Source organism: Prosopis cineraria, unplaced genomic scaffold (genome assembly GCF_029017545.1).
Source record: "Prosopis cineraria cultivar Desert tree isolate PC_DT_omini unplaced genomic scaffold, ASM2901754v1 PC2, whole genome shotgun sequence".
NCBI classification, from domain to species: Eukaryota; Viridiplantae; Streptophyta; class Magnoliopsida; order Fabales; family Fabaceae; genus Prosopis; species Prosopis cineraria.
Window position 1 is genome coordinate 39,986,486 of NW_026555333.1, and position 8,645 is coordinate 39,995,130.

General features: G+C 29.4%; 1 pseudogene; it reads left to right on the forward strand.

Moving 5' to 3' along the window:
- Positions 1-268: 268 nt before the first annotated feature.
- On the forward strand, positions 269-8,429 carry LOC129302752 (cinnamoyl-CoA reductase CAD2-like; annotated as a pseudogene).
- Positions 8,430-8,645: the final 216 nt, after the last annotated feature.

Genomic DNA, 8,645 nt, shown 5'->3' on the forward strand with positions numbered 1-8,645 from the left:
AATGTGGGAATTACTTAGAAAAAACCATTCCCTCCAATCCAACAAATTAAACAATGGGGTTATTTGCGTATAAAGACTCAGGGAATATTATGCTTAAGTACCCAAACTCTTATATTCACTGTAAAGCCCCATAAGCTTATATATTGGGCTAATCCACCGAGGGTAGATAACCCAATATACAATATTATTTTGCAAAGTTATAAAATTTTTCCTTTTGAAATATGTGAAAAATTGTTGGCTAGTTTAAATATTTTAGAATTCCAAGAGAATGGCAAGCAACTTAGAAGCAGGAAAAAGGAAGTTGGTATGCATGACAGGTGGTTCTGGGTTTTTTATGGCTCATCAAGCTGCTTCTTCTTCATGGCTATTCTGTTAGAGCCACTGTTCGTGATTTAATTGAGTTTCTTCATTGATTATTCTTTACTTCATCCCCATGCAATCACCATTACTTGTGTATCGTTTTAATTAGTTCTTTGTACTATGATTTTCTCTGTAGCTCAACGTCATTGATTACTTCAAACACATTTAGTTAGTTTTCGGATATATATATATATATATATATATAACTACGTTATGTGCGGATGACTGGAGCAAGACAGAGCACTTGATGAGACTAGAAGGAGCAAAGGAAAGATTGAAGCTTTTGAAAGCAAATTTATTGGAAGGTTCTTTCAATTCTGCAATTGAGGGCTGTCATGGTGTCTTTCACACTGCATCTCTTATTGTCTATGGCATCAAAGACCCTTAGGTTCATATCGATCAAAATTGTTGGCCAAATAATATACATTCATACATACATACATACATAGGTCAATAAAAATAACCATTATTAATTACTACACTTCCTCCTTTTCCTTTTTTTTAATACATCTTCAACTTTTGGGGAAAAAAATTTTATGTTTTAGATACTAAACTTATTCTCAATTGTTGATTCAATCTATGAAGGAACAATTCAAACCCTATAATTCTTTGATTTGAAACAATTTAGTTCTTATAATTTTTTTACTCAGAACACCATATTCTCTATAATTTCTTCTTATCTAAATAAATAACGACCAAGTTTTATTGTGTCAAAGTTCAAAGACAAATCAATAGATGAAAGAAAGTTCAGGGCACTAAAAGTTGTCTAATTATATTTCTTAATTTGTGTGTAAAACCTTACAAAACCTTATAAAAAGAAATAGATATTAGATAATACTCCCTTCGTTTCAATATATAAAAAAGCTGTATCACATAGTTTGAAAAAGTCAGTTAACTATAATAATTATGTCTAAAAATAAAAAAGTAGACTAAAATACTCTATGTTAATCAATATTGTCATGCCCCAAAAATAAAGGGTGACCAGCATGGATGCAAACTACATTGCATATTCCTGTAAGCCTTACAATGAAAATTCATTCGATTTTTTTAAAAAAATCATATTATATGAAAATTCTAACACTTTTGATATTAATTGTGATAACAAGGCTTCAACATTTTTATAGAAATTTTGACAGAACATTCACTATAAATAGTATTTCTTAAAAATTCTACAATACAAAAATCTTCACAAAATATAATATCAATCAGGAGATTAGCTCCTTCCTGCCAGTAAATAGTATATAAATCAAAATAAAATTCTAGCAACAATCTATTTGGAGCAACTAATCTTTCTTCTAAATTAAAATACATAAGACTTAAATATTTACATAAAAATATAACAGCACCAAACAAAATTCTCACCCTAATATAGCTATATTGCCCTCCAGAGGTCGGGAATAGAATTAGCGTCAGCTAATGAATCTAAGACCAAAATAAATTTTCTAGTGAATAGCATCCCTAAAATAGAATTTAAAAGAATTAAAATACTAAACTAAAATAATCATGTAAAATAATTGAAAAAATAATAATTCAACATAATAAATTTAAAAATATGTAAATCATAATCATAACCATAAAATGAGAGTGAATTTAGAAACACTTTATATTATCATGCTTAAAGCAAATAAATTACTCACACATAATTCAAAATAGTATACTTGGTAATTGAAACTATTGAAATTTCAAATGAGTGAGTTAACCAAAATTAAAAAATTTTGAGGGCTTAACAAAACAAGTAACAAACATGGACACACAGTCCAGAAGGGTAAATAATCAAATATGGCTTATGCCACGAAAACAAATGTAGACAAATAGTCCACAAGGGTAAATAACCAAATGTAACTGAAGTCATATGGACATATAGTCCACGAGGGTAAAGCTAACCAAACGCGGCTCAAGGCCACAAAATCAAACACGGGTACAAAGTCCATCAATAACAAACATGAAAACAAAGCTCACAAGATAAACTAGCTAGTTATTAACCACAGCGCACTATGAGCCAGCGGAACTATTGTTAGTAGCAGTGTTTTGTTTAGAGTCCTCTTAAAAATCACATTTCAAACATACGAGAAAAATAATTACTTCTATAATAAAATTTTCATTCTTAATGCTAAACTTGCATGATTTGTTTCAAATCTCAAAATTTTTCAAAATAATACTTTATAGCTAATGTACAAGCTTGCATTAATTGAGTAACTAGGAAATTCTAGAGTTTAATAAACAACAATGCCTTCATCAATCTTGGAAATATATTTCTTGAGGAAAAATAAATGCACATATCATAATTTAATTATCCTTCATCAATATTCCATAATTTTCAAAAACTAATATGATTCATAAGAGTAAAATATTTAAGTAAAAAAGCTATTAACAATAAATTAAAGGGAATGTATTCACTTACCTGAAATCTCCAAAATTTAAATTTCTCCTCTCAACTTTAATCAAATTTTCCCTCTTCCAAACTTCTTATAAATCATATTAAAATTTTATTTAACCCTCAACCAATAAAATAATTTCTTTTTTCAATCTCACTCACCACCAATATTAAACTATAACAATACATTTGAAACTTTTTTTTTTTAATTCTCACTAGCATTTGGTCAAGGAACCAAACATAAATCATTTTCAATCTACTCATAAAAATGCTAGCATTCAATATTTCATCAACAACTATTCATCTTCAAAAATTCAAAAATCACATTATAAATTTTATAAACAAGTATTCTTTGTAACATCTAAATTAAATTTCTTACTTTCCACAAAAATTAATGAATCTTCATAAATATTTAAAAATCAAGTTTAATTTATGCTATTAAGCACTTCAACAATCATCTTATAGTTATTATTTCTCAAGTTTCATATCTAATTGCTTCTAACATAATTCTAATCAATTCTTCATAATCCACCAATTTAAACAAAATGAATTTAACTTAAAAATTGACCTATATATATATTATTATCAAGCTTTAAGATGAATTTCCAGCTCAAAAGTCCCTCTTCCCTTGAATAGCACTGACAACAGCAGAGTTTTATCAAAAATTCTATAAGTTCAACAATGTTAATCACACTTCACACATACACAGAATTTTCAAAGAAAAGGGGAAGAACTCAAAGCTTCTCACCACACGGCAACAACAGGGCAGAGAATCAAGGGGAAAGGAATGTCCGACTCCTATGCTCAACAATAGGAATTCACCAAGCAGAGAAAGAGATGAAACTCACAGCTGAATAGGGAAGAGAAGAACTCATGATTTGTACCGCAATACAATGGTTTACGACAAGCACAGAACAGGGGAGAACGGAGGGATCTCGGCGCCGTCACAGCGGCAGTAAGTGAAGCTCCTACTCCCGTTGTCGGCGTGTTGAATGGCAGAGGTTTGAAGTGACTGGATCGAGTATCATAATCTCTGAGCAACAAAAATATTTTCTTGCTCCTTACAGCCCACACGCGAGCCAAGATGATGGAATAAGAAAGAAGAGAAGAACTAATGATTTGTACCACAATACAATGGTTTGCGACAAGCACAGAACAGGGGAGAACGGAGGGATCTCGGCGACGTCACAGCGGCAGTAAGTGAAGCTCCTACTCCCGTTGACGGCGTGTTGAATGGCAGAGGTTTGAAGTGACAGGATCGAGTATTCATAATCTGTGAGCAACAAAAATATTTTCTTGCTCCTTATAGCCAATACGCGAGCCAAGATGACGGAATAAGAAAGAAGCCTCGATCTACTAGAGCAGCAGCGGACGGAACAACAACAAAATCCACGCCAATATCGCTAGAATATGAAAAATGGAAAGGGCAAATCAGAGGAGTTTCAGACGCCGAGTCTTGAAGCTTCTGGTCCTCTCACTCGAATGAAAGAGAAGGAAGAAAGGAGGAAAAAACGCATGATGGAAGAGCGGGGAAATGATAATTTTGAATAGGAAAAGAAGCAAAATAACACCCTTGGAATTATGGGCCATAACACTTACCACTAAGCTAACAGTCCGTTCTTGATAATTTTCCTCTAGAAATATATATCAATGAATTACTTTGCCATAAATTTTTAAATTTAACTTAAAATTCTAGGTTATTACAAACATAATCATATATTAATTATTTTTTATTAATATAAATTATGAGAGATAATTTAATAAATGTGTAATAAATATTTATTGAAATTGGTGATTTTACTTATAAAAAATACAAATTAAAAGTGATAGGTTCTTTAACAATTAAAAAAAAAAGAAAGAGTATGTATTAAATACCAGCGTCATTAAGTGATAAGTTATATATGAGCTTTTTGGGAATTTGCATATAAATCAAGGGTTTGACAATTAATAATGATAAGCTTCTAATTAAAGCTTGCTATTTTTGAATATTTCATGCTGAACTTATTGAGCCAGCAATCAATGTTACCAAATCATGAGCAAGGTCACCATCAGTGCAACGAGTTGTTCTCACATCTTATGTATATAGCAGCAGTTTTATGTCATGGAAAGCCTTTAACTCTGGATATTATGGTTGATGAGACAGGTTTCCAGATCTAGATATTTGCAAGGAAAATGGGGTATGTATATTCATATAGTATTTTGCTAAATTAACGCTTTGATGAAGTTAATTGATAATTAATATAAATAATTCATATGGCCTCTCCGGCGTGCTAATTACTAATTAGTGTAGTAAATGCTAGAGCTTTAATTTTCTTGCCCACGTGATAATGCTACAGAGATTGGGATCATAACTTTTTTAATACATACTCTCATTATTATAAAATACATCTTTATGAGAGCTTATAAAGAAAAGCGCTCCTATAATTAAATGTGAAAGTTAGCAGAGTACTTTATTACTAAAATGCTCTGAAAAATTAAACATATAGAAGCACTTTTTTATAAGCACTATTATATCTTTCAATAAAAAATGAAAAAAATTAAATATGACTTATAAGAGCACTTATTTTATAGGAGTGCTTATAAAATAAACACTCCTATATGGTATGTAAAAAAATAAATAAAATAAAGGAACTTATTAGAATGCTTATAAACTAAACGCTCCAATTGTTATCCTAAAAAGGAAAAAAAATAAAATAAGAGCACCCTTTAGGAGCCCTCATTATATAAGCACTCTTATAGATAATTTCATTAAATAATAAAAAAATAAATGAAACCTATAAGAGTCCTTATAAAATAAGCGCTCCTATACATTAAGTAAAAAATAAAAATTTTAAAAAAATCCAACATTTAGGAGCGCTCCTATAGGTTAATTAAAACCAGAAAAAAATAAAGTTAACCTATGGGAGCGACACTTGAAAAATATAAAAAATATAAAAAAAATTAATCTTTTAATCCTTTAACTTTTAATTTACTTGTAATTCAGTTCCTCAACTATGACTCGCTGTAACTCAGTCTTTTAACTATGACTCGCTGTGATTCAATCCCTCAACTTTTGATTCACCTATAACTCGGTCCTTATTTTTTATTTTTTTTTAAAATTTCTTATCAAATAAGAGGGATAAAAAATGTTCATATATTATTTTAAAATACCCTCCTCTTGCTCACTGATGTGAGATATAGTTGAGGAACTAATTTGTAAGTGATTCTAAAGTTGCGGGACTGAGTCATAGGCGAGTCATAGTTGAAGAGCTGAGTTATAGCTAGTCATAGTTGAGGGATTAAGTTACAAGTGACTTAAAAGTTGGAGAAATAAAAGATTAATTTTTTTAAAATATAATATATCCTATAGGAGATAAGCGCTATTATATGTTTAATAAAAACAAATAAAAAAATTATTGTAACTTATAGGAGCGTTTATAAAGTTAACCTTTAGGAGTACTTTGTTAAAAAGTGCTAAAGCACTTCTTAAGGTCCATATAGGAGTGCTTAAAATTTAAGTGCTCCTAAAGCTTCTTTTATTTTTTTTATATTCAGCCTTATTATTATTATTTTTTTTTTTACAGGTCTGCTTGACTTCAACTTTTATTATCTCCTCAAAACCCTTCCAACTTTCTTATTCTCCATTCACACCTTCCATCTTCTCTACGGCCGCTGTCAACAACTGCAGGAGTCTGTCGTTATCCACACCGCAATTTGTTCGTCGATCTGTTTGAAATCTCCCATCAATTCACTAAATATCAAATCGTGCGCCGTCTCTTGCTGTTCATCGCCGAGCTGTTTGAAATCTTGTTTGAAATTGGAGCTCTGGAGCTATTCGAATCGTGTGCAACTATTCGAAATCACATCATCGGAGAAAATCTGGTCGCGTAAATCTAGTCGAAATTGCTGTAAATTTGGTTGCGTAGCTGAAATCCCTGTGGCTGGTCGAAATCACGTAAAGCTGTGCGTCACTGAAATTTGAATCTTGCTCCATCGCTGAAGCGTGTAAAGCTCCGTCCGTCGCCGAAGTCGCATAAAGTCCATCTGTCGCTGAAATCGCGTATGGTAGGTTCTTTTTTTCAAAATTTATATAATTATTTAGTTATCTTGATAAGTTGTGTTATATATATATATATATATATTTATGTATTAGTAATATTGGTTAAATTTTTATTAATATTAAACTACTCTTATGTTAGTTAAAATTGAACTTGAAATTAATTGTAATTGCTATATGATTGAGTTGTTAAGTAAATTAATTTTAATGTGATTATTTAAAAATTTAATTTATATTAGTTAAGAAATTGAATGTAGTTAGTATTAAATTATGACTATAGTAATATTAAGTTAATAGATAAACCTAAGATAAATTACAATCATTTGATAAATTGTTTATTTTATGCTCTGAAATTTTTTTTGGATGAATTGATATATTAAATTATTAAATTTGATTATTTGAAATGTATAACTTTTAGGGAAGACTTTGTAAGAGTGCTTAGTTTAAAATATTCTTGTATATATAAGCTATGAGAGTGTTTTTAAAACGTTACCGTAAGGAGCCATTTGAAGTTCTCCTGTTGGCCAAAATTAAGTGCTCCCATTTTTTTTAGTAGTGTCTTTTTTTGGATATATATACAAGTGACGTGTGAGGCGAGAGAAAGAGAGAGATATAGAACCGACTTGCGTGGAGATTAATCAAGAGATAAGTTTTTGATGTATAGTGTTTTTGTGATGTATATTAGCACTCATTTGAGTCCATAATATCTGATATTTTAAAAAGTTAGCTAAAATTTTAATATTTTCAAAATATATATATTTTTTCAATTATACCCTTGTTATTTTTTATGTAAGTATTTTAATAATGACAATTGAAATTTTACTAGATTATTTTTTATCAAAAACTATTTTGAAAAAATTACATCTAGGTCCTGCCTAATAAAATTTATTATCAAAAGGTCCCATAAAATTTATAAAATACTCTCAAGTCCTGAATTCTGCACATTTATAATTTAACTAAGGGCATTAATAATTGGGCAACGACTATTTACAACTTGCTATTACAAATTGTCATTTTCCTTAAGAGTATTTTGTGAATATCATGGGACTTTTTGGTGATAAATTTTCTTATATGAGATCTAGATATAATTTTTCCTATTGTTTAAGAAGAATAACAAATGAAGTTAGGGTATGGTTAAAATAATAATTATATGAACTATTTAATATCTTATATTTTGAACCAAACAAGATTTTTTTAAAAATGCTCTATATTATAAATTAGAGAGAGTATTTTATCATGCCCTTTGAGGGTCATGTTTTATATATTATTTGTTCTTCCAAGAATATTGGTCAAGATATTTATTTTCTAAGACTTTGGCTGAAGAAGCTGTTTGAAAATTTACAAAAGAAAACAACATTGACATGGTTGTTCTCAATCTAGCAATGGTGATTGGACCTATCTTGCAACCAACGCTGAACTCATCTGTTGATGCAATTTTAATTTTGTTAAATTTATTTACCTTTTGTTCTTTGAAAAACAATAAATACTACGCGTGCTAAAGATGTTGAGTCTAAAAAATGACAATAGGACTCCTGAGCTCCCTTACCATAGTTTACTTGAATGTAAAGATACAAAGAGATTGGAATAGAAAGTGTTTTGGCACTACAAAAAATATTAAAATAGAGATAAAAATTAGATATGGACTAATTATTGTCTTTAACAAAGACAAAAATAGACACTAATTATATTTTTTGAAATAGATTTAATTTTAAAATATTTTAAAATATAGAGACATATTTAGAGACGAATTGTATATGTCTCTCAAAAAAGCGTTGTATAATTTGTCTTGACTTATTATTGATCAAAAATTTAATTTTTTTAAAAATTAAAATGTTAGAGATAAGTTTGAAGATAAAAAATTTTTATCTCTATATT